We start from the raw sequence: 25,134 nt of genomic DNA on the forward strand, positions 1-25,134 counted from the left end.
TGTGCAGGGGAATCCACGCCTCATGGCACTCTCCAGCCTGCTCTGGGTGTTCCTGGCCTTCACCTTCTCTGGTAGGGATGCTCCCACACATGGGTGCAAGTGTTCAGGGTGAAAGGACTGCACACAGGCACGTGGTGCTTCACAGGGACTTGGGGAGGAAAGGAGGACTGGAGGAAAGCAAGCATCTTATGATTTCAGTCTGTTTTGGGGGGCGGTGGTCCTAAATGAGTCTAATTCCTACATTATTTTATTCACTGTTTCATCTCTGTTTTCTGATTTTCCCCACAGGATCCAGTGTAGCCCAGAAAGTTATTCAAGATCAGTCAGACATATCCAGTCGAGTTGGGGAGTCAGTTACCCTGAATTGTCGGTATGAAACAAGTTGGAGCATTTACAGCATTTTTTGGTACAAGCAACTTCCCAGTGGAGCGATGATTTTCCTTACAAGGGATGGCCGTTACTCTATAAATGTTGAGAGATCACATAAATCATCCAGCCTCACCGTTTCAACCTTACAATTGGAAGATTCTGCAAAGTACTTCTGTGCTCTCTGGGAACTCACAGTGCTTGAAGTAATAGGAAAAGCTGAACAAAAAACCCCCAAGCTTAATAAGAGAAATCCTCTCTGCTGTAGGACCCAGGCTGAAATACACACCTGCAGATCCCAGACAATAAATGGTAGTCCTGTGGTTGCTTCATCTGTGGTCTGGATCAGAAGCTAAATAGAAGCTCCTTCCGTGTCATATGGAAGCAGGTGTCCAGAGTAACTTTCTACTGGTACATTTTCCTCTTGAATTTTTGACTTTAAACAACCATACAGAACATGCATATAAAGTTGTCAAAATTTGAAAACTTGCCCCATAATAATATAAAATGACACTTTCACTTAAAGATCCTCACATCACAAATCTTGGTATAGTATCTGAAATTGCCATGAAAATCATTTCCTTAGTTCTTTCCTTTTAGGGTTTCCCAGGCATTAGGGGTAAAGAACTTGCCTGCCAATGCAGGAGACGTAAGAGACATAGATTTGATCCCTGGTTTGGGAAGTTCCACTGGAGGAGGGCATGGCAACCCACTTCAGTATTCTTGCCTGGAGAATCCCTTGGACAGAGGAGCTTGGTGGGCTACAGCTCATAGGGTCACAAAGAGTAGGACATAACTGAAGTGACATCATACAGCCTTTTCCTCTTAGACATCATGTCAGGGCATATTCAGAGAAGGAGAACTACCAGTGATGTAGAGTAAGAGATTAGTTATGAGGGTTATTCCACTTCTCTTGTGGCTTGGCTGGTAAAGTATCTGCCTGCAATGCAGGAGACCTGGGGAGAGTCCCTTGGACTGAAAGGAGATCAAACCAGTCAATCCTAAAGGAAATCAGTCCTGAATATTCATTGGAAGGACTGATGTTGAAGCTGAAACTCCAATACTTTGGCCACCTGATGAGAAGAACTGACTCATTGGAAAAGACCCTGGTACTGGGAAAGATTGAAGACAGGAGGAGAAGAGGATGACAGAGGATGAGATGGTTGGATGGTATCACTGACTCGATAGACATGAGTGTGAGCAAGCTCTGGGAGTTGGTGATGGACAGGGAGGCCTGGTGTGCTGCAGTCCATGGGGTCACAAAGAGTCAGACACCACTGAGCGACTGAACTGATAAGGATTATTCACTGGCAGGAGTTAGAGCCAGTGGAAGAGTCTGTTCCATTTGTATTCCAACACTAAATACAGATGAAAAATGTTATATTTGTATTTGGTGCTGTGTCTGAATTCACTGAAAGTCAACCAGAGTAACATTTTTTAAGGAAAGTTAGATGTGGACAAAAGCATGGACAAACTGTGACATGTATGGAAATATATAAGGATAATGGAACCCACAAGATACACCGAACCTTGTCTTTTTCTCTTACCTCCTTTAGGCTCAAAGTACTGGGTGACCTTCAGGAGAAGTGGATGTCAGTTGCCATCATGCTACAAGCATACTTAGTCAAAGACAAAGATTACATGAGTAAGAGATCTGGTGGAAGGTCGAGGAGGATTTGTGAATCAACAATAAATTGAACTACCCGATCAGCAGCAACGTTATGAGTTGCCATAGTCCCTGGAGCCCTACACCAACCTGTGGAAAATAGAAACATAGCTACTGCATCAAAAGTACCTTCCAAATCTTATGCAGACCTCTTTCATGGCCAACCATAAACAAGAACAATACAGGGAAGCAAATTCTGGGAAACAGATTTCCAGATAGTTAAGTTGAGACACTACAAAGCCACCGTAATAGCTTAACTAGTTAACTGCATTCCTTGTTAACTAATAATTCATCACTACCTCTTTGAAGAACAAAGCTTTCTGATAAGGACAACAGGAAAATTATGATTCCTGTTCAGTTCAGTTCAGTTGCTCAGTCATGTCCAACTCATTGCGACCCCATGAAATGCAGCACGCCAGGCCTCCCTGTCCATCACCAACTCCTGGAGTTTACCCAAACTCATGTCCATTGAGTCGGTGATGCCATCCAACCATCTCATCCTCTGTCATCCCCATCTCCTCCTGCTCTCAATCTTTCCCAGCATCAGGATCTTTTCAAATGAGTCAGCACTTTGTATCGGGTGGCCAAAGGATTGGAGTTTCAGCTTCAACATCAGTCCTTCCAATGAACACCAGGACTGATCTCCTTTAGGATAGACTGGTTGGATCTCCTTGCAGTCCAAGGGACTCTCAAGAGTCTTCTCCAACACCACTGTTCAAAAGCATCAATTCTTCAGCGCTCAGCTTTCTTTATCATCCAACTCTCACACCCATACATGACCACTGGAAAAACCATAGCCTCGACTAGAGGGACCTTTGTTGACAAAGTAATGTCTCTGCTTTTTAATATGCTGTCTAGGTTGGTCATAACTTTCCTTCCAAGGAGTAAGCATATTTTTATTTCATGGCTGCAATCACCATTTGCAGTGATTTTGGAGCCTGGAAAAGTAAAGTCAGCCACTGTTTCCACTGTTTCTCCATCTATTTGCCATGAAGTGATGGGACCAGATGCCATGATCTTAGTTTTCTGAATGTTGAGCTTTAAGGCAACTTTTTCACTCTCCTCTTTCACTCTCATCAAGAGGCTCTTTAGTTCTTCTTCGCTTTCTGCCATAAAGGTGGTGTCATCTGCATATCTGAGGTCATTGACATTTCTCCAGCCAATCTTAATTCCTGCTTGTGCTTCTTCCAGCCCAGCGTTTCTCATGATGTACTCTGCATATAAGTTACATAAGCAGGATGACAATATACAGCCTTGACATACTCCTTTTCCTATTTGGAACCAGTCTGTAGTTCCATGTCCAGTTCTAACTGTTGCTTCCTGATCTGAATACACGTTTCTCAAGAGGCAGGTCAGGTGGTCTGGTATTCCTGTCTCTTTTAGAATTATCCACAGTTTATTGTGATCCACATAGTCAAAGGCTTTGGCATAGTCAATAAAGCAGACATAGATGTTTTTCTGGAACTCTCTTGCTTTTTCAATGATCCAGCAGATGTTGGCAATTTGATCTCTGGTTTCTCTGTCTTTTCTAAATCCAGCTTGAACATCTGGAAGTTCATGGTTCACATATTGCTGAGGCCTGGCTTGGAGAATTTTAAGCATTACTTTACTAGGGTGTGAGATGAGTGCAATTGTGCGGTAGTTTGAGCATTCTTTGGGATTGCCTTTCTTTGGGATTAGAGTGAAAACTGACCTTTTCCAGTCCTGTGGCCAAATCTGTAGTTTTCCAAATTTGCTGACATATTGAGCGCAGCACTTTCACAGCATCATCTTTTAGGATTTCAAATGGCTCAACTGGAATTTCATCAACTCCACTAGCTTTGTTAACAGTGATGATTCCTAAGGCCCACCTGACTTCACATTCCAGAATGTCTGGCTCTAGTTGAGTGATCACACCATCATGATTATCTGGGTCACGAAAATCTTTTTTGTATAGTTCTTCTGTGTATTCTTGTCACCTCTTCTTAATATCTTCTGCTTCCATTAGGTCCCTACCATTTCTGTCCTTTATTGAGCCCCTCTTTGCATGAAATGTTCCCTTGATACCGCTCATTTTCTTGAAGAGAACTCTAGTCTTTCCCATTTTATTGTTTTCCTCTATTTCTTTGCACTGATCACTGAGGAAGGCTTTCTTATCTCTCCTTGCTACTCTGGAACTCTGCATTCAAATGAGTATATCTTTCCTTTTCTCCTTTGCTCTTTACTTCTCTTCTTTTCACAGCTATTTGTAAGTCCTCCTCAAACAGCCATTTTGCTTTAATGCATTTCTTTTTCTTTTGGGGATGGTCTTGATCCCTGTCTCCTGTGCAAGGTCACGATCCTCTGTCTATAGTTCATCAGGCACTCTGTCTATAAGATCTAGTCCATTTTCATCTTTGAGAAATGAGACACAACTTTCCTAGCTGTGAAAAGTGTCTCAAACCTTTATTGTCAGCCAGAGTGTACCATTTACAGGGCTCCTTGGAGCAGATTTGGATATGAGGAAGACTTGACCCAGAACAGGATGAATGTGTGTCTCAGAGCCAGTGACAATATGAGTTTAAACTGGAACCTAAAGAGATCTGTGAAGAATGGTTCTCTCAAGATCTACAAGACTTTCTAGAACTACAACAAAGAAAACATGTCCTTTTCATCATAGAGGGTTGGAATGCAAACATAGGAAGTCAAGAGATACCTGGAGTAACAGGCAAGTTTGGCCTTGGAGTACAAAATGAAGCAGGACAAAGGCTAGCAGAGTTTTGCCAAGAAAACACACTGGTCATAGCAAACACCCTCTTCCAACAACACGAGAGTCCACCCTACACATGGATATCACCAGAGGGTTAATACAGAAATCAGATTGATTATATTCTTTGCAGCTGAAGATGGAGGAAATCTATACAGTCACAAAAAGAAAATCTGTAGCCGACTGTGGCTAAGATCATGAGCTCCTTATTGCAAAATTCAGGCTTAAGCTGAAGAAAGTAGGGAAAACCACTAGACCATTTAGTTATGACCTAAATCAAGAACCTTATGATTATAGAGTGGAGGTGACAACTAGCTTCAGGGATTAGATCCCATAGACAGAGTTCCTGAAGAACTGTGGTTGGAGGTTCGTAACATTGTACAGAAGTCAGTGACCAAAACCATCCCAAAGCAAAAGAAATGCAAGAAGGCAAAATGTTTCTCTAAGAAAATACCTGAGAAAAGAAGTAAGAGATAAAGAAGAAGGGGAAATATATAGCCAAATGAATGCAGAATTCCAGAGAATAGCAAGGAGAGATAAGAAATCTTTCTTAAGTGAGCAATGCAAAGAAATAGCAGGGAACAATAGAATGGAAAAGACTATAGATTTCTTCAAGAAAATTAGAGATACCAAGGGAATATTTCATGCATTGATGGGCACAAAAAAGGACAGAAATGTCAAGAACCTAACAGAAGCAGAAGAGATTAAGAAGAGGTGGCAAGAATACACAGAAAAAACTGTACAAAAAAACTCTTAATGACCCAGATAACCAGGATGGTCACTCACCTAAAGCCAGGCATCCTGGAATGTGAAGTCTAGTGGGCCTTAGGAAACATTATTATAAACAAAGCTAGTGCAGATGATGGAATTCCAGCTAACCTTTTAAAGTCCTAAATGATGATAATGTTAAAGGGCTGTACTCATTCTGCCAGCAAATTTTGAAAACTCAGCAATGGTCACAGGAGTAGAAAAGGTCAGTTTTCATTCCAATACTAAAGAAAGGCAATACCAAAGAATGTTCAAACTATAGTACAATTGAGCTCGTTTCATAGATTAGCAAGGTAATGCACAAAATCCTTCAAGTAGGCTTAAGCAGTTTGTGAACTGAGAAATTCCAAATGTATAAGTTGGATTTAGAAAAGACAGAGGAATCAGAAATCAAATTGCCAACATTCATTGGATCATAGAAAAAGCAAGGGAATTCCAGAAAAGCATCTACCTCTGCTTCACTGACTACACTAAAGCCTTTGAATGTGTGGATCACAACAAACTGAAAAATTCTTAAATAGGATACTAGTACACCTTACCTGCCTCATGTGAAACCTGCATGCAGGTCAGGAAGCAAGAGAACTGGACATGGAACAACAAACCAGTTCAAAATTGGGAAAGGAGTACATCAAGGTTGTATACTGTCCTCCTCTGCTTATTTAAATTGTATGTAGAGTACATCACACATCATGTGAAATGCTGGGTTGGATGAATCACAAGCTGGAATCAAGATTGCCAGGAGAAATACCAACAACCTCAAATATGCAGATAATACCACTCTAATGGCAGAAAGAGAAGAGTAACTAACAAGCCTCTTGATGAGGGTGAAGGAGGACAGTGACAAATTGACTTAAAACTCAACATTTAAAAAACTAAGATCATGGCATCTGATCCCATCACTTCATAGCAAATAGATGGGGGAAAAGTGTAAGCAGTCACAGATTTTATTTTCTTGGGCTCCAAAATCACTGTGGAAGATGATTGCAGCCATGATATTAAAAGATGCTTGCTTCTTGGATGGAAAGCTATGACAAACCTAGACAGCATATTAAAAAGCAGAGAGATCACTTTGCCAACAGAGGCCCATAGAGTCGAAACTATGGTTTTGGATGTGAGAGTTGGACGCTAAAGAAGGCTGAGAGCCGAAGAATTGAGCCTTTCTAATTGTGGTGCTGTAGAAGACCTTTGAGAGTTTCTTTGACAGCAAGGATATCAAACCAGTCAATTCTAAAGGAAATCAACCCTGAATATTCATCAAAAAGACTGATGCTGAAGCTAAAGCTCTAATACTTTGACCCCGTGGTGTGAAGAGCAGACTCACTGAAAAGACCCTGATGCTGGGGAAGACTGAGGGCAGGAGGAGAGGGGGGTGACAGAGGAAAAGATGACTGGATGGCATCATCCACACAATGGACATGAGTTTGAGCAATCTCTTGGAGATAGTGAAGGACAGGGAAGTCTGCTGTGCTGCAGTCCAAGGGGTCACATAGAGTCAGACACGACTGAGTGACTGAACAACAATGAGACTTCCACTGAGTATTTATGAATGTTTGTTAAACGAACAAAGTGTGATTACCATAACATTTACTCCCATGTCTTCAATAGAATTTTCCTCAATCCTAGACTTGGATTTATTGTTTATTGGCCATTTTGTTCACAATTTATTGTTCATTTTGTTCACAATAATAACCCTCTGTTTATACTATTGGAGCCTTTTGTTTGGCATGCATTCCATAAAACTGGAAGGTTGTTTTCAAAATAATTTAAACACTCGTTCAAGATAATTTTTTCATTAAATTCATGAATAATGATTCGTCGGCTCATTCAGGATACAAGTAATTCTTGAGTGTCTACTGTGTACCAAACTTTCTTATAAACATTGAATTACATGGCCTTTGAAGTAAATTTTAAATATAGGAAGGTTAGAGACAAATGAAAACTTAAAGAAATCAACAAATGAGAATCATATGACTGCAATAAAGCAGTCAAAGATAATTAAGACACTTCTATGGCGTGTTTAAGACCAAGAAAATACAGGTGAGTACAGAGGTATTACAAGTAAGACGTGTGAAGTGTGTGCTAAGATGCTTCAGTCGTGTCTGACTCTGCAAGTCATGGACTGTAGCCCACCAGGCTCCTCTTTCCAATGAATTTTCCAGGCAGAATATTGGAGTGGGTTGCCATGGGCCCTTCTCCAGGGGATCGTCCTGATCCAGGGATTGAACCTGGGTCTCTTAAGTCTTCTGCATTGGCAGATGAGTTCTTTACCACTCGCACCACCTGGGAAGTCCATTTACCTGCAAACTTGAGGGGTTTTTCAGAAAAGTTGCTTGCTGACTTTTGGTCCGGATTTAGATCTGCAGTTCTTCTATTCAGTCACAAGAGGGGGCTGATTCATCTGGAAAAAGTGTTTCTGGGAGAAGGGAAGGGCAATTTATTTTCCACTGATTTTTTTTTTTTCCATTTATTTTTATTGGTTGGAGGCTAATTACTTTACAATATTGTAGTGGTTTTTGTCATACATTGACATGAATCAGCCATGGATTTACATGTATTCCCCATCCCAATCCCCCCTCCCACCTCCCTCTCCACCCGATTCCTCTGGGTCTTCCTAGTGCCCCAAAAAGGAAAAATGACACACTTTCATCTTCTTTAAACAACTTGAGCTTTATTATCCCTTGTTGAATGTGTGTGGTCAAGGATTCAGGTTAGCCCAATAGCCTAAGCCCTTTCCAAGTACCTTCCTAACACGCTTTCCCATTTCCCTGCTCTGATTATCCCTTCCGTTTTCTATTCTTGATACCCTTTTTCCCCTCCTCCAACTTTTTCTACCACTCACACCCACCTCCACCCCACATCCACTTTGTTTTCCTTCATTTCTGTCTATTCCCCTGCCTTAGCATCCTTGCTACACAACATCCACAAGCATCGGCATGGGGAACATGAGGATTAAGGACCACTGTTCAACCAGGAGGTGAACACCATCTGTCAATCAGTTAGTTTATTAAGAACAAATGCATGGAAAATGTCTGCCTAGTTGGCAATAGATGCATGATTCCAAGAACCCTCACAAGAGCTGCTGCGAGTTCTAGGATATGTAACTTTTTGTCTCAATGTTATTAATTTTTCCTGTCTCCCAGAGCACATCACTGCCTACTTTTGAATCTCCCATTAATTTTCTGGAATGTGAATGGAAATTTTCATCATTTTACAACACAGAGCTCAGTACATTTTTCTGGGATTAAGCATTGTGTTCCTCAAGCTTCATGGAGCATCAGCCAGTTTCCTAAGAAACAAATGAAAGACCAATAACTGTGCAGACACATCATTGTGATCGGTGTTCCTTTTCCAGAGCCAGACATTAAACTTCATAGGTGATCTCACTGTGAGCTGGGGATGCTTCACCATCTTTTGGGGACATGACTAAAACTGGGGAGGAAGACATAGATAAGGAGCTGCTTGATCATTGGCTGAGAAGGTCCTGACAACACAGCAGTATCTGCGCTGGTTGTAAGTTTCTACTGACAGCTGTTGCCTCTGTTCTCTGGAACCTCTTCACGCAAAGGATCAGACACAAGCTTGAGCTCTGAGCCCATGGTCCTAGCTTGTCCTTGAAGTATGAGACTGGTGACTGGAGTAAGTGTGTTTCTGACCTTGGGTAAGTGTTCTGTGTCTACAAGGGGTGACTTGAGGGCAAAGGGCCACAAAGACTCACTCACTCTCCACTCCCCTCCCTGTGCTGTATTCAGCATCACAGTGATGGGACTGAGAAGTGATCTGTGGATTTGCTAAAGAGGACAGACTTCTACATGACAGGTTAAATCATAACCACAACACCAGAAGAGTCCTTAGCAGTAAGTAGGTTGTAAGAATTCTCTGGGCTTATTAAGCCAAGGACCCATGGAACAAAGCCTATGGAATCTCTGATTCTTGCCACATATCTTTGGTCTCTATAATTTTGTTGTTGTCCAGTTGCTAAGTCGTATCCAACTTTTTACGACCAAATGGACGTCAGTATGCCCGGCTCCTCTGTCCTCTACTATCTCCTGGAGTATGCTCAAATTCATGTCCACTGAGATGGTGATGCTGTTTAACCATCTCATCCTCTGATGCCCCCTTCTCCTTTTGCCCTCACTCTTTCCCAGAATCAGGGTATTTTTCAATGGGTCAGCTCTTCTCATCAGGTGGACAAAATATTGGAGCTTCAGTTTCAGCATCAGTCTCTCCAGTGAATATTTAGGGTTCATTTCCTTTAGGATAACTGGTTTGATTTCCTTGCAGTCCAATAATGAACATCAACAATATTTTTACAGGACAAAAGTAGAAATACTGGAGTAGGGGTTAAGCCAGACAGTTACAGGAGGCTTATGCCTTTGATCCATAGAATTACACTGATTTGTGCTCTGGAGTTAATTTGATTTCTTAACCCCCCAGGGACTGTGATTGATGCTAAGACCACTCAGCCCAGCTCCTTGGATTGTTCTGAAGGAGAGGATGTAAACCTGCCTTGTAACCACTTTACCATTGGTGGAGCTGACTATATACATTGGTATCGGCAAAATCCCAATCAGAGTCCACAGTATGTCATTCATGGCTTACGAGACACAGTGAACAAAAGCCTGGCCTCTCTGACCATAGCTTCAGACAGAAAGTCCAGCACCTTGGTCCTGCCCCAGGTCACCCTGAGAGACACCGCTGTGTACTACTGCGTCCTGAGAGGGGCACAGTGGGACAGATGGGGCTGCACCTGGGCAGTATCTCTGGTGGGAAGTAGGGGGACACAGTGGGGGAGCAGTCACGAGAGCAAATCTAGAGCCATCTGGAAGGAGAGTCAGAGAGCAGTAAGAGAGGAGGAAAATGAAGGGAAGGAAACCAGGAGAAGATGCATAAAGAAAAGGACAAGGAAGAAGTGCCTCATTGATTAATGTGGCTAAGACAAATTATGGGTATACTAAGAATCCTAATTGCAACATAGAAATGAAGTGAGAAGCATTAGCAATGTTTCATGGTTCTTTCTCATGTCAATAAAACGTTAGTTCCAGTGTGTTAGTCTTAACCTAAAAGTGAGAAAAATACAAATAATTCTCATTGTTCCAAAGACTTCTTTCATGTCTGACTCTTTGCCAACTCAAGAACTGTAGCCCTTCAGGCTCCTCTGTCCATGGGATTTTCTAGGCAAGAATACTGGAGTGGGTTACCTTTTCCTTCTCCAGAAGATCTTCCCAATCCAAGGATCAAATCTGGTCTCCTTTGTCTCCTGCATTGTAGGCAGATTCTTTACCACTGTGCCACCTGCAAAGTGGTTCAATTTATTCTTTATAATGTCTATGTAGTATTCTGAAATGTTCTATTATTAACTACTTTTCCATTATTCCATTATTTTCATTATTCCATTATTTTCCATTATTTCATTATTTCCATTATTCCAAATTAATAAATATTTGTCTCTATTACTGTGCTATCATAAAGAGTGTTGTCTTTATACAGCTTTGTAGATTGACTTTTGTATATGTGGAGACATGTCTACTGTAATGGAATTTCTGAAACTGGAATGGCTGTTTGCAAAACAAGGTGCACTTAAAAATTTTTTTGATAAAGTGACAACTTTCCATTCAAGTGGTATAAACAATTATACTTCAGCCAACAGGGAGTGGGAAGGTGCAGTTTGCATCTTCTAAAAATTGAGAATTATCAGCCTCTTTCATTTTAGCAATCCAAATGTACTTTATCTATAGCATTTTACTGATCCCTAGTGCTTTTGAGCAATTTTTTTCTCTGTATATTGGCACTCTTTCATTCAACATGCTTATTCCTATCTTTTGACCATTTTTTCCCATTGTATTAGTTTTATTTTTATTTGCTAGAATTATTTTGATATCCTACTTGATAATTCAACTTTTATATTTGTTAGTATGTTTTATTCTAACATATTACCATTTATTTTTTAAATGATGTTGTCTTTAGTTCTTACACTGTCAAATCTATCAAAAACTTCTTTTTGGCTTTAAAATCACTGTCTTTTTTAGAAAGCCCTAAATGTATCTTTTAATCTTCATTACCATTTAGTGAGTTATTCTGAGATCTATGCCACCTATTAGAAAGCTAAGCCTCAAAGAGATTTTAAAAATTGCTTATCTTCAGTTTTAATAAGTCTTAGTCCAGCTGTTACATTTATTTTTAAATCTGCTAATGTCAAGCTCCAAAATCTTGGCATGAGTTGCTCAATGTGGCCTCACTGGAAGCAATAATAAGAAGAAAGCCCCAAACTAGTGAGTCAACTGGAAAGTCAGTGGAATAAATCACAATACCCATCGCAGAAGGTGAAACATTTCAGGGCAAAATGTCAAGTGTTAGAATAAAAAGCATATGCTGTGACTCGAGAAAAGCAATCATCCTTAATCTGTAAAGAAACATGCTAGTCCTCTAAATACCCAAATGGCAGTAGAACTATGTGTTACTGATTGTAGCGAGATTCTGAAACATCCTTAGCTCCTTATTAGTCACACATTTTCCCCAGTTGAAAAGATTTAGAGGAAATTAGAGCACAAGGCAGGAAAATAATAGAGAGGTAGTCTGGTCCTTGATGTGAGCGGCATCACTAACATAATATTCCTGGACCATCAAAAAGACAGAAATGTATCCTCCTGTGTAGGATGTGTACCTAAATGTGAATTGCTGTGTTTATCATGCTTTGGAAATTGCTTTGATTCGTGAGTTAGAGATGAAGGAACAGATACTTGTACTGAAGTTTTGGAAAGTGCAATGAGAGGTGCTGTAGCACTTTCCAAATACCAGCATATCTCTCCAGTCACTTTTTCACTCATCTCTTCCTCTGCACAGACTTTGAGCTCACTTTCCTTTTCCTCACTTCACTATTCCTGAAACATATCTTTTTGTTCCTTTTGCTTATTGAAGTATTCTCAGTCATCAGCCCAGTACCCAACATATAGTAGGTGTTCAATAAATATTTATTGAGTAAAGAAATATTCATGACTGATGATACTAATAAGTACTAGGGATGCAACAAAATATTGAAAGGGTGAGTTAGAGCTTCTATAAAAATAGAAGGGAGAGTCATCCTCACACAGATTTCATAATGAAGACAGGGTTATATTTGAAAAATACATATTTATTCATAAACCCATTAATCCTTTCCTTCTATTTCCGTTTCTTTCCCTTCCTCCCTTGCTCTCTCCTTTCCTTCTTTCCTCTCTTTACTCCTTTTTCCTATCATTATTAGTGAAATAGGTCATGTGAAACTTTAGTTTATTCCAATACAAAATTCTTTCTTCCATTAAAATTCCCAGTGTGTTGTGTTTCTCATAAAGTGGTTGACACCAGATATTTTGAAAGATTAAAATTGTATTTAACTAGAGTCCCCTGCAAAGAGGCAGGGAATTCTCCTAAGTTTAGAAAAAAGGATACAAAAAATTAGGTATTTAGCTATCAACTGGTATTCTCATTCAATTCACCTTCCATAACTATACGCCAACAAAGGTGTTAAAAGTCCATGTGGTATTTCAGCAAACCCATGCCCATAGGAAGCACAGTGCTTGCCAACCCAAAAGTGGTGAACAGATTTTAAAAAGCTGTTTTTGCTTTCTAATTTTTCATCTCTGTTCAGAAATAACCCTTACAAAAAAAAAGAAATAAATCAAGTGCCATTTTTATACCAAATGTGTCCTGCTTTAAAACATTCTACTGAATTTATCTTTAGAAATTATAGAATTATTGAGTACTGTTTAATAGAACTGTCATTAGTTCTATCACTAATTCTACCAATAGAGATTCACCATGAGTATATGATCTCACAAGAAAATTGATAGGAGTTAGTAACTTGGAGCTCCACTGGCTCACTGTGTCTTTTAACTGTTTTTCCCTACAGTTAATACATTAGTAAATTGAATCAGGAAAGATTGTTGGCAGTGCACACTGAGGATTCTAATGTTTCACAAATTCTACCTGTTTGCACATCTGAGGGACTGAATCTAAAGTTAATGAACAAATCTAATTTGTTCATTACACTAGAATTGCATAAAACTGGCAACATACTAAGTGATGTTTAAGTTAACTAATAACAAGTGTATACACAATACAGAACATAAGAAGAAAGTACCCTGGGCACAAAGAGGATGAGAAAATTTCAGAAAATAATTTATTTTAGTAGTTAGAAAGTTCAGAAAACTATATCACTCATGTAATAAATACATGCTAACTATGAAAGGTAAAGAAAAATTTTAAAAATAGAAGAAAACCTGAAATAAAGGAGAATGATATGACCAGATGGAGAGGGTGACAAAGTAAAATTTTTTGATAAAATTAATACTGGAAAGGTATTACACTAAAAATTGGAAAACATTTCCATCCATGTGCCAAGGATAAAGGATTTATAAATAGCAATCAGAATGCAGATCTGAATGTAAGAATAATGCATGAAGTTAATAGAAAAAATTCAGAACTTGTTCATTACTTTGTGTTATATACACATTTCTTAAACAGGACACAAGAATCGCTAAACATCAAAACTAATCTATATTCATATATACATTCATTTTTTGTCACTTTTCTGTACAGCAAAGATGGGCACAACATTGTAAATCAACTACCCTTCATTAAAAAACTGATCTATATTAAAATTATTTCAAGAGTTAAAAGGATAACTAGAAAACCTATTACAGGATAACTAATAAATATATTTACAATATTAGTATCTTATCAAATTTAATATTGATTATTGAAAATAATATATTATCAAACATTATCTATCACATATATCATCAAAGGGATCATTTTGATTTAAAAATATCTCTTTCAAATCAACAAGAAAACAAGCAAATTGATAGAAAAGACAAAAGTCTGAAGTAGGTTTTTGACAACAGAAGATATTCAGCTGGTCAATAAACATGTCATTCCTATAGGATACATAAGCTGACATAGCTCATTTACACTGGCAGAAATCAGAATACTGTTATATGCGGGGCAATATCATAAAGAGAGCACTGTAGGGCTGGTAAAGCTCTGTTTCTTGATCTGAGTGCTGGTTAAAAGAGTGCTGGTTATGTGAAAATTTACCAGGCTGTACCCTTATATTACATTTTCCTATATGAATATAATACTCCAATGAAAACTAAAATGATATATGATGACCTCCTACTAATTATAAGGTAACAATGAACTAAAACTGAAATTTCAGGTGCTTTTATTCTAGTCTTCCTTTTCTGCTCCTGAAATATTTATTTATTTATTTATTTATTTTTTTTTTTTTCCAGTGGGTTTTGTCATACATTGATATGAATCAGCCATGGATTTACATGTATTCCCAATCCCGATCCCCCCTCCCACCTCCCTCTCCACCCGATTCCTCTGGGTCTTCCCAGTGCACCAGGCCGGAGCACTTGTCTCGTGCATCCCACCTGGGCTGGTGATCTGTTTCACCATAGATAGCATACATGCTGTTCTTTTGAAATATCCCACCCTCACATTCTCCCACAAAGTTCAAAAGTCTGTTCTGTATTTCTGTGTCTCTTTTTCTGTTCTGCATATAGGGTTATCGTTATCACCTTTCTAAATTCCATATACATGTGTCAGTATGCTGTAATGTTCTTTATCTTTCTGGCTTACTTCACTCTGTATAATGGGCTCCAGCTTCATCCATCTCATTAGGACTGGTTCAAATGAATTCTTTTTAATGGCTGAGTAATATTCCATGGTGTATATGTACCACAGCTTCCTTATCCATTCATCTGCTGATGGGCATCTAGGTTGCTTCCATGTCCTGGCTATTATAAACAGTGCTGCGATGAACATTGGGGTGCAAGTGTCTCTTTCAGATCTGGTTTCCTCAGTGTGTATGCCCAGAAGTGGGATTGCTGGGTCATATGGCAGTTCTATGTCCAGTTTTTTAAGAAATCTCCACACTGTTTTCCATAGCGGCTGTACTAGTTTGCATTCCCACCAACAGTGTAAGAGGGTTCCCTTTTCTCCACACCCTCTCCAGCATTTATTGCTTGTAGACTTTTGGATAGCAGCCATCCTGACTGGCGTGTAATGGTACCTCATTGTGGTTTTGATCTGCATTTCTCTAATAATGAGTGATGTTGTGCTCCTGAAATATTTAAATAAGAACAGATTTGTGAAACAAGCATGACTTCTGACCAGGGGTAAGCCTTCTATTAATAGACCATAGATGAGAAATGTATTATTGGTCTTTTTCATCTCTCTGGGATACAAATGTGACTTTTGACCTTTGGTATGTAGTATCAGGACTCCCCTGGTGGCTCAGCGGTAAAGAATCCGCCTGCAATGCAGGAGCCACAGAAGCCTCAGGTTCGATCCCTGGGTCTGGAAGATCCCCTGGAGAGGGCATGGCAACCCACTCCAGTATTCTTGCCTGGAGAATCCCATGGACAGAGGAGCCTGGCAGGCTACAGTCCATAGGGTCAGAAAGAGTCCATAGAGTCGCTTCATGACTGAAGTGACTTAGCACGCATGCACTCATGTATTAGCAAGGTACTAACCCATTGATGGGGTCGCAAAGAGTCAGACACGACTAAGCGACTGAACTGAACTGGACCCATTGACATTTGGCATTATTAGGAAAAGTAGATAAGTTTAGTGAATAGGAAAGGGTGATAAATCGCTCAGGATGCTTACATCTTACTGATTAGAACAGAGTCCGAGCTGATCTCAAGCTATGAAAGTCTGGGGAAGGTATGCATTTTGGTCTAGAAACATTGCTGAAAAACAGAACATAGAGATTCTGGTAAGGATGAAGAAGTAAATCTACTTGTAGGCAATGAACAGTACCTGCCATAGCCTTTCACCTAAACATTAAGGTGAAAGTGTAGGTCCCTCAGTCATGTCCGACTCTTTGAGACCCCATGGGCTATACAGTTCATGGAATTCTCCGGGTCAGAATACTGGAATGGGTAGCCTTTCCCTTCTCCAGAAGATCTTCCCAACCCAGGTTTCAAACTCAGGTCTCCTGCATTGCAGGAGGATTCTTTACCAGCTGAGCCACAAGGGAAGCCCAAGAACACTGGAGTGGGTAGTCCATCCCTCTGCCAGCGGATCTTCCCGACCCAGGAATTGAACCTGGGTCTCCTGCATTGCAGGTGGATTCTTTGCCAACTGAGCTATCAGGGAAGCATTTAAGGGCTCTTGAAACACTGTGGCAATCTCTGCAGTCAATGAGATTTGTTAGCCAACATCTTTATCCTTAACATTATCTCAGAATCTAGTGCGTGGTTCCCATTTGCTGTAAAAAGAGAAAAGGGAGTTCATCTTATCTTTGGATTTCAAAGGCTGGTGAAATGGAAGAGATTTATTTATAAAGGAAATCATTTATAAAGGAAATCATTTGGAATGATTATCTTTACACTCCATGTTAGTTAAGGAAGCAATAGCCTCAGTGAAAATTCCTTCCACCTGGCCTTAACTAAAAACTGAACATTTATAATACCTTTCTCTCTCTTGCTCCTAATTCTTTCTCATCTAAAACACTTCCAATTTGGTGGGAACAGCATTCTCTTCACAACCACTCCCATGCAAAAATAGACTCTTGTCTTTGCTCTCAGTCTCAAACAGAGCCCTCAATCATGGACAGTCCAGGAAGGAGCAATTTCCATTTAGAACTGTACTTATGAGAAGAGTGAATTTGACTACTTCCCATGGTATCAGCAATACCCTGGTAAAGGCCCTGCATTCTTGATAGCCATCCATTTGGTTGTGAATAAATAGGAAGACTCACAGTTTTCCTCAGTACAGTGCCGAGCAGCTCTCACTGCACATCACAGCTTCCCAGCCTGGAGACTCAGCACCTACTTCTGCAGCAAGTGCCGAGTGCTCCCCAGGCACCTGCAGCCTGGACCCAGATCTGCAGCCCAGGATCCGGACACACCCTGTTGTGTAGATGAAATACACACGCGCACACACAATTTGTTTGTGCATAAGAAGGCTTAATATATTTTTTTTAAGAAGGCTTAATATATTTAAGAAAATTGAAATTATACAGAATTTATTCTTTGATCAGTAGTGAAATTGACTTAGAAAATCAATAGCAAAAAGATATCTTTAGAAACTCCCAAATATTTAGAATTTAGGCATTAAGTTTTAAAGGAACCCATAGGTTAAAGAAATAATTACTTGGCTGTTAGAAAATATTTTGAAAGAAAATATAGTGAGAACATATACATATAAATATTATGAGATACAGGTAATATCTCATAATATAATATCTTATAATAGATTCTGGTAATCAATCTGCCTGCAATGCGGGAGACCTGGGTTCAATCCCTGGGTTGGGAAGATCCCCTGGAGAAGGGAAAGGCTATCCACTCCAGTATTCTGTCCTTGAGAATTCCATGAACTGTATAGGCCATGGGGTCTCAAAGAGTCCAACATGATGAAGCTACTTCCACTTTCAATTTCATAGGTAATATTTTACATAGGAAGAGTTCATCTTTTTAAATACTTATATTCCTAAAGAAAAATATTGCAGAACAATAATCTAAGCTTTCAACACAAAAGATAGAAGAACAAATTACAACTAATATAAACTGAAATAAGAAAATAATAAAAATGTCAAGTTGGTAAAACAGAAGGAAAAATGATAGAAATATCCATGAGATACAAATTTAAGTTTGCTAAATAAACTATATATTCATAGATAGAATTAGCATGGTGAAAAAAAAGAGAAAACACAAATTAGAAATAAAGAATGAAAAAGTAAAATATTGTCCAGATGTTACAATGTTAAAAAGATAGAGTCCCTCTGCTGTCTACCTGAAACTATCACAGCATTGTGAATTGGCTATACTTTAATACAAGATTAAAAGTTCAATAAAAATGAATAAAAAGGGAAAATAAAAAATTAACAATATAATGCTACTGACTCATCCCAAGTGGGGATGTGGGAAAGTGGAGAAATTTGATTTTTTGGCAAGGGTGCAATGACAATTCAATGCAGTAATGATAGTCATATGAACAAATGATTTAGGGACAATTGGATATTCCTAGGCAAATTAGTGAATCTTGGCCTAAATCTCACACCTTATACAAAAATTTGAGGAGAATCTCAAAATGGACTGTATATCCAAGTGTAAAATCTAAAACTCTGAATCTTTTTGAAAAAAAAAAAAATCTTCAGGACCAAGTGTAAGACAAAATGATTTTTGTCATGACATTAAAGCACAATCAAAAATAAAATATTTCTTCAAAAGTAAAAATGCTTGCTCTGTGAAAGATACTATTAAGAGAATGAAAAAGACAAACCACAGAATGGCAGGAAATATTTTCACAATGTATTTTCATCAAAGGATGGTGTTCAGAAAACAATGGACTGTCTAAACTCAGTAGGAAGAAAACAAGTAGTCCAATTGGAAAATGGTTCATCCAAACATACCATGGAAGAGCTATGTGTTAGGGAAATAAGCATATAAACAGATATTCAACATCATTAACCATCAAGGAAATGCAAATTAAAACCACAATGAGATATCATTCTACATCTTGCTTAATGGCTAAGATGAAAATTACTCATGATGACCAAGTTCTGGCAATGATGTAGAGAAGCTGGACCACTCACACATTGCTGGTGGGTAAATGGTGCAGTCATTCTGGAAGACAGTTTCGCAGTTCCACATAAACTTAAATATTCACTCACCTTACAAGTCAGCAATCACACTCTTTTATGGGCATTTGAGTTTCTTACTTAGTAATTTCCAGGTATATGAAGCTGATCAATTATCTGGTCCTGTGCTCATTTTGCAGATTTCCAAATAACCCACCAGTTTAATATCATATTGGGCTTCTGTGTTGGTCAGATGGTAAAGAATCTGCCCACAATGCAGGAGAGCTGTGTTTGATCCCTGGGTCAGGAAGATACCCTAGAGAAGGGAATGGCTACCACTCCAGTATTCTTGCTTGGATAATTCCATGGGCAGAGGAGCCTGGTGGGCTATAGTCCATGGGGTCACAAAGAGTTGGACATGACTTAGCGACTGAACAACAATAACATATATATGTATGTATATATATATACACACACACACACACACACATACAATTAGATTGCTTCCTGGTCATCTTTGGATAATGAGGAACTATTAGAAATTGTAAAGATAAAATTTTATATTAAGAATTACATGGCAATGTACAATTTTTCCCTGAGTTACTTCTAGTTTTCTCATTCACCCTTTTCTACCGCATACTCTAGATGTACATCAGCCACTTTAAAATAAAACCATTTATACTGGCATTAAACTCTTTCCTTAATCTGAACCTTTGCAGATGCTGTCCTCTTTGGTCAGAATGGTTTTTCCCAAATACTTGTTCAAAACACATATATGTACTCAACTTTTACAGCCCAGTTCAAGCAACATTACTTCTTATGTGAAATCTCAGAGGATAATATTGCTAACATTTAATTATAAATATTCTTGGATCTGCTCCCCTCTTAAGATGGTTTGGCGGGAATATTTGCTACTGAGGGCCATGTTATATTTATATTCATTCAAACTGTTTCCTATGAGGCATGAAGAGATTCCTTTTAGTCCACAAACCAAAGCACGGTCAGGTTCTTTTCTTTTCATTTAGCTAATAGCTCCTTCACAGCACAAGCCCCGGAGATAGGCTACAGCAAATACGATGCTGTGAGTTGGGAAAGCGCGGCCTTCTCTAGGTGATGACTGTTCTGTCTTGGTTTATATCCTTCTGTGTAAACTGCGGCAGGGCTCGTGATCTGCATGAAGACCAGGGAACTTTTAAAGCATCCCCCAGTGCTGCTCCAGACCCCTTGCTCTTTTAGGGTGGGAGCAGAGCCTTCATCAACATAGCATTGCTAGATTTGTCTTCATTTGGAGGTTCAAATCCAACATGCCTGAAAAGGAAAAGTTATCCCAATGATGTGCATGTCAAAGAGCTTTGTTAACTCATGGGATTTTCTTTTGCCATTACATCCTAAACCTGCTTCTCTTTCTGTTTCTATATATAAAGTAATTCAGATTCAGATTTACTTTTGACTTTAAAGAAGTTTTGAGATTTCTACTGTTTGTATAATTTCATGGCAACACTTCAAAGACATTAAGGATCCTATAGTGGGTTGGAGGGCGGGCCCTGAAATATACATTCACATCCTAACCCACAGAAACTGTGAATGTGAACTTATTTAACAAAGAACCTTTTCAAATGGAGTTAAGCAAAGGATATCAAAATCCAATCATACAGGATTATCTTGGTGGGGCCTCAATCCAGTGACAAGTGTCCTTTTAAGACACACACAGGTGAGAAGGCCTCGTGAGGTCTTTTTGATGGAGGAGGAGGCTGGAGGTGTACAGTCACTAGCAAAGGAGCACCTGGAACCACCAGAAGCCAGAAGAGGCAGGAAGGAGTCTCTCCAGGAACATTTGGAAGGAGTATGTTCCTGCTGACACCTTATCGTCAGACTTCTGCCCTCCAGGTTGCAAGGAACTGATTCTTGTTTTTTGGAGCCATTGAATTTGTGATGATTTGTTATGGGAGAACTAGGGCTACTGGGGCTAACACAGTTTTCAAAAGGTAGCATTTTTTAAATAGCTACAAGCAACTCCTGACTGTTTACATTCATGGAAGGGCACTTTTAAACTGCTCTTTGGGATATTTGCATTCAAATTCTCACATATGCAAACATATATATTTATTTATCATTCAGCAATGTTTGAGTAACCACTGTTTACCAGGTATTACAGGATCAGGAATTTTTGATCCAGTCACAGAGGGGCAGCATCTGCAAACATAGACACTCCATGGGGAAGATGGGTAGATAATAAGGTAGTAAGTCTGGTTGGCTGTCTCAAATTGTAGTCACTCCTTTCTATTTTCTTTCCAAAAGGCAGTATAGACCACATTTTTTTAGGTCTGGAAGAAGCTAATACAAGGGAAACACTTTTAGGAGCAGGCAGATGCAGCAACTCTTTCTGAAGAGGAAGAAAAGGGAGATGCTACTGTTAGCACCAGTGTTGATCTTATGGATGCAAATATCACGTGAGTTTGGGGTTTCCCTGATTGCTCCAGAAAATTCAGCACAGAGGAATCTTATCTGCAGGCAACTGTAGGAGTGGGATTTTCTAATTGAGAGCAGGATGTTGAGAAAAACATAAAAACTAAAATGTGGGATGTAGAGGGAGTTGATGAGAGAGACATGGAAAGAAGGAGAAAATACACAAGAAGAATGAGAGAGACCATGACAGCTGAAAGAATAAACATCTAATCAGACTTTCTCTGTTACTTCTCATTGTTTTTCTGAACAGAAATGAATGGACAACAGATAAAGCATTTTCCTGAATTCTTGCTTCTGCAAGAAGGAGAGAACTTCACTACACACTGCAATTCCTCAAGCACATTTTCAGTTTACAGTGGTATCATCAGAGGTCTGGGGAAAGTCCTGTCCTCTTGATGATATTAGCTGAGGGTGGAGAAGTGAAGATGGCGCAGAGACCAACAGATCGGTGTGGAGAGTCCAGACAGCACAGCTCCCTGCACCTCGCCGCTGCCCAGCTCTCAGACATAGGAACCTACTTCTGGGCAAGGGGACAGTGCTCTGGAAGCACCTGCAGTCTGTCCCCAAACCTCACTGTGGGCTCTGGGGTCGCTCCTCCTCATCTCTCCTCAGAGCAGGGGCCAGAGAAAGCTGAAGTCATGATGTCTATGAGGAAACTGAAGTTTTAATTAAAAAAAAATCCCCAGACTCAGTGTCACTGAAGAATTCTGTCAAACATTGAATTATACACAATTTCTTGCAGAAAATAGAAAGAAAATAATTCTTCACTCATTTTATGAGGCTAATATTACCCTGGTACCCAAATCAGACAAAGACCATAAAGAACCAAAAACTGCAGGGAAATACCTTTTATCTTGAAGATAGACACAACATTTCTAAAAATATTTTAACAAGTTAAATTCATTGATATATAAAATGAATAATATACCGAGCAGAAATGTAATTTCTTTCAAGGGTGCAAGACACTTTAATATTGAAAATCAATGGATGGAATTCACCATATTAACAGGGTAGAAAAGAAAAATCATATCATCATATTAACATAGTCAGAAAAAAAGGATTTGCAAAAATTCAGTAGTCAGCTATGTTGAAAACTCTGAGCAACACAAGAATAGTGGGGAATCTCCTCAATACCTAATGGTATTCTTACTAGTAAAAGACTATGATTTTCTTTAATAAAAAGAACAAAACCAGAGTGTCCATTCTCATCACTCCTGTACAGTGCTAGATGTTGGAGCCAGTGCAATAGAGAAAGTAGATGTAACAATCTTATAGAGTTGAAAGAAAAAGTGAAACTGCCACTATTTGCTGGTAACATGATCATCTATGTAGAAAATCCAAAGAATACACTCCTAAAATTATATTAGGGAAATCTAAATTAAAATTACAAAGAGAAACCACTTCACATCTATCACAAGGGCCAAAATTAAAATTACTGACAATATCAAGTTCTGGCAAGGAAGCAGAGAAGTTGGATCACTCATTCATTGCTGGTAGGTGGGTGAATGGCCCAGTCATTCTAGAAAACAATCCATGAGTTTCACATGAACTTAAATATTCACTTACTGAACAACCCAGAAATCACACTCCTGGGTATTTCTGCTTGAGAAATGAAAACTTTATGTTCACAGAAAAATATGTACATTAGTACCGGAAATTAACCAGTGATCGTCACTGAATGAACAGATAAATATCCTGTAGTGCATTCACACAATGAAATACTATTTATACATCTTTCTCAACTTCAATAGGGTTATTTTGCAATAAATCATGTTAGTTGAAACAATAGTAAGTCAAAAGTTCATTTAATATAGGAAGGAAATCTAAAAAAGAGTGGAGATAAATGTATATATGTATAAGTGATTCTCTTTGCTGTACTGCAGAAACTGGCATTGTAAAGAAACTATACTTCAATAAAAATATATTAAATTTTAAAAAAAAAATCCATCTAATATATTTAACCTAGCTTCCCTTGAAAGTGAAAGTCGCTCAGTCGTGTCCGACTCTTTGTGACCCCATGGACCGTCCATGGAATTCTCCAAGCCAGACTACTGGAGTGGGCAGCCTTTCCCTTCTCCAGGGCATCTTCCCAATCCAAGGATCGAACACAGATCTCCTGCATTGCAGGTGGATTCTTTATCACCTGAGCCACAAGGGAAACCCCAGAATACTGGAATGGGTAGCCTATCCCTTCTCCATAGGAACTTTCCAACGCAGAAATCAAACCAGGGTCTCCTGCATTGCAGCAAATTCTTTACCAACTCAGCTATCAGGGAAGCAGTAGCTTCCCTTAAATGTGGCCAACACTTACATTAGCCTACAGTTGGAAAAAATTGTCTCACATAGTCTATTTTATACTAAAATGATGAAAATCTTATGAATGTGTTGAGTATTGTACTGAAAGTGAAAATCAAAATCGTTATATAGGTATGAAATGGCTGTAAATGTGACGGTTGTTTACACTGATGATTTTGAGGCTGGCCAGGAGCTCAGCTCACTATTGCTGCCCAGAATCACCAGGAAATATCATACTGCATGTTGCTAGCCCAGGAAAAGATAAACTTTCAATATTCTAGGTATGGTTTCTACTGAATGCATACCACTTTCTCACTACTGTAAAGTCAAAAATCCTCAATTGAATTATCCTAATTAAGTTGGGGACAGTCTGTAGTGATTAAAAGGAAAAGATTATTGACATATGCAATAGTCTAGATGGATCACAGGATATTATGCTGAGTAAAAAAAAAAATCAATCTCAGAGGCTACGTGGTGTATGGTTACACTTACTGGATTATTATGATTGTATAAATAGTGTGATTCTACTTACACAACATTCTCAACAGGACAAAATACAGAGATGAAAGGAGATCAGTAGTGACCTGGATTGTAAAGCATTGCATGTCTCGGGAGGGTGTGCAAAGAGGGTTTCTTTAGAGAGATGGAAAAATTCTATGTCGTGATTTTAATGGTGGTAACAAGAGCTTATACATGTGATAAAGTTTCACAGAGCTATGCATCAAAACCAAAGAGTGCATGTAAAACTGAGGTATCAGATCACAATTTGTATTTTAATAAAATTTTAGCAATATCAATTTCCTGGTATGTATATGTAACTATTATATTAGCATATATATTTTAGAATATCAAGTAGCTCCCCATGCTGTTGTGGGCCTTTGTGGTCTCTTCTGCCTAGTTACAAATAATTGGAAACCAAGGCATCAGCAGTTTTCAAGGGTTGCAGAGTTGGGGATCGTTGGCAAAGCAACCTAAAGTTCTTTAGGGTGATAGAATGGTTCTGTATCTTAATTTTAGTGGTGGTAATAAGAATTTACAAATGTGATCAACTTCACAACTATGCATAAAAAGGTGGATATAAAAACATGTGATAAATATAATATACTGATACATATAATATATGTATTATCTTGGTGTTCCCCAGACTGCTCTGGGCATTTGTGGTCTCCCCTGCTTCCTTGTAAATAATTAGAAACCAGGACATCAGCTGCCTGTCACTCAGAGTTCAAATGGGACAGAAGAAGAGATGGTTCAACCTCATATAAACTCTCCTCCCTG

At 39.0% G+C, this 25,134-nt stretch overlaps 1 pseudogene; it reads left to right on the forward strand.

The window, feature by feature from the left end:
• Nucleotides 1-9,066: 9,066 nt before the first annotated feature.
• On the forward strand, nucleotides 9,067-23,460 carry LOC133067399 (T cell receptor alpha variable 25-like; annotated as a pseudogene).
• Nucleotides 23,461-25,134: the final 1,674 nt, after the last annotated feature.

This window comes from Dama dama, chromosome 12 (assembly GCF_033118175.1).
Source record: "Dama dama isolate Ldn47 chromosome 12, ASM3311817v1, whole genome shotgun sequence".
Lineage (NCBI taxonomy): Eukaryota > Metazoa > Chordata > Mammalia > Artiodactyla > Cervidae > Dama > Dama dama.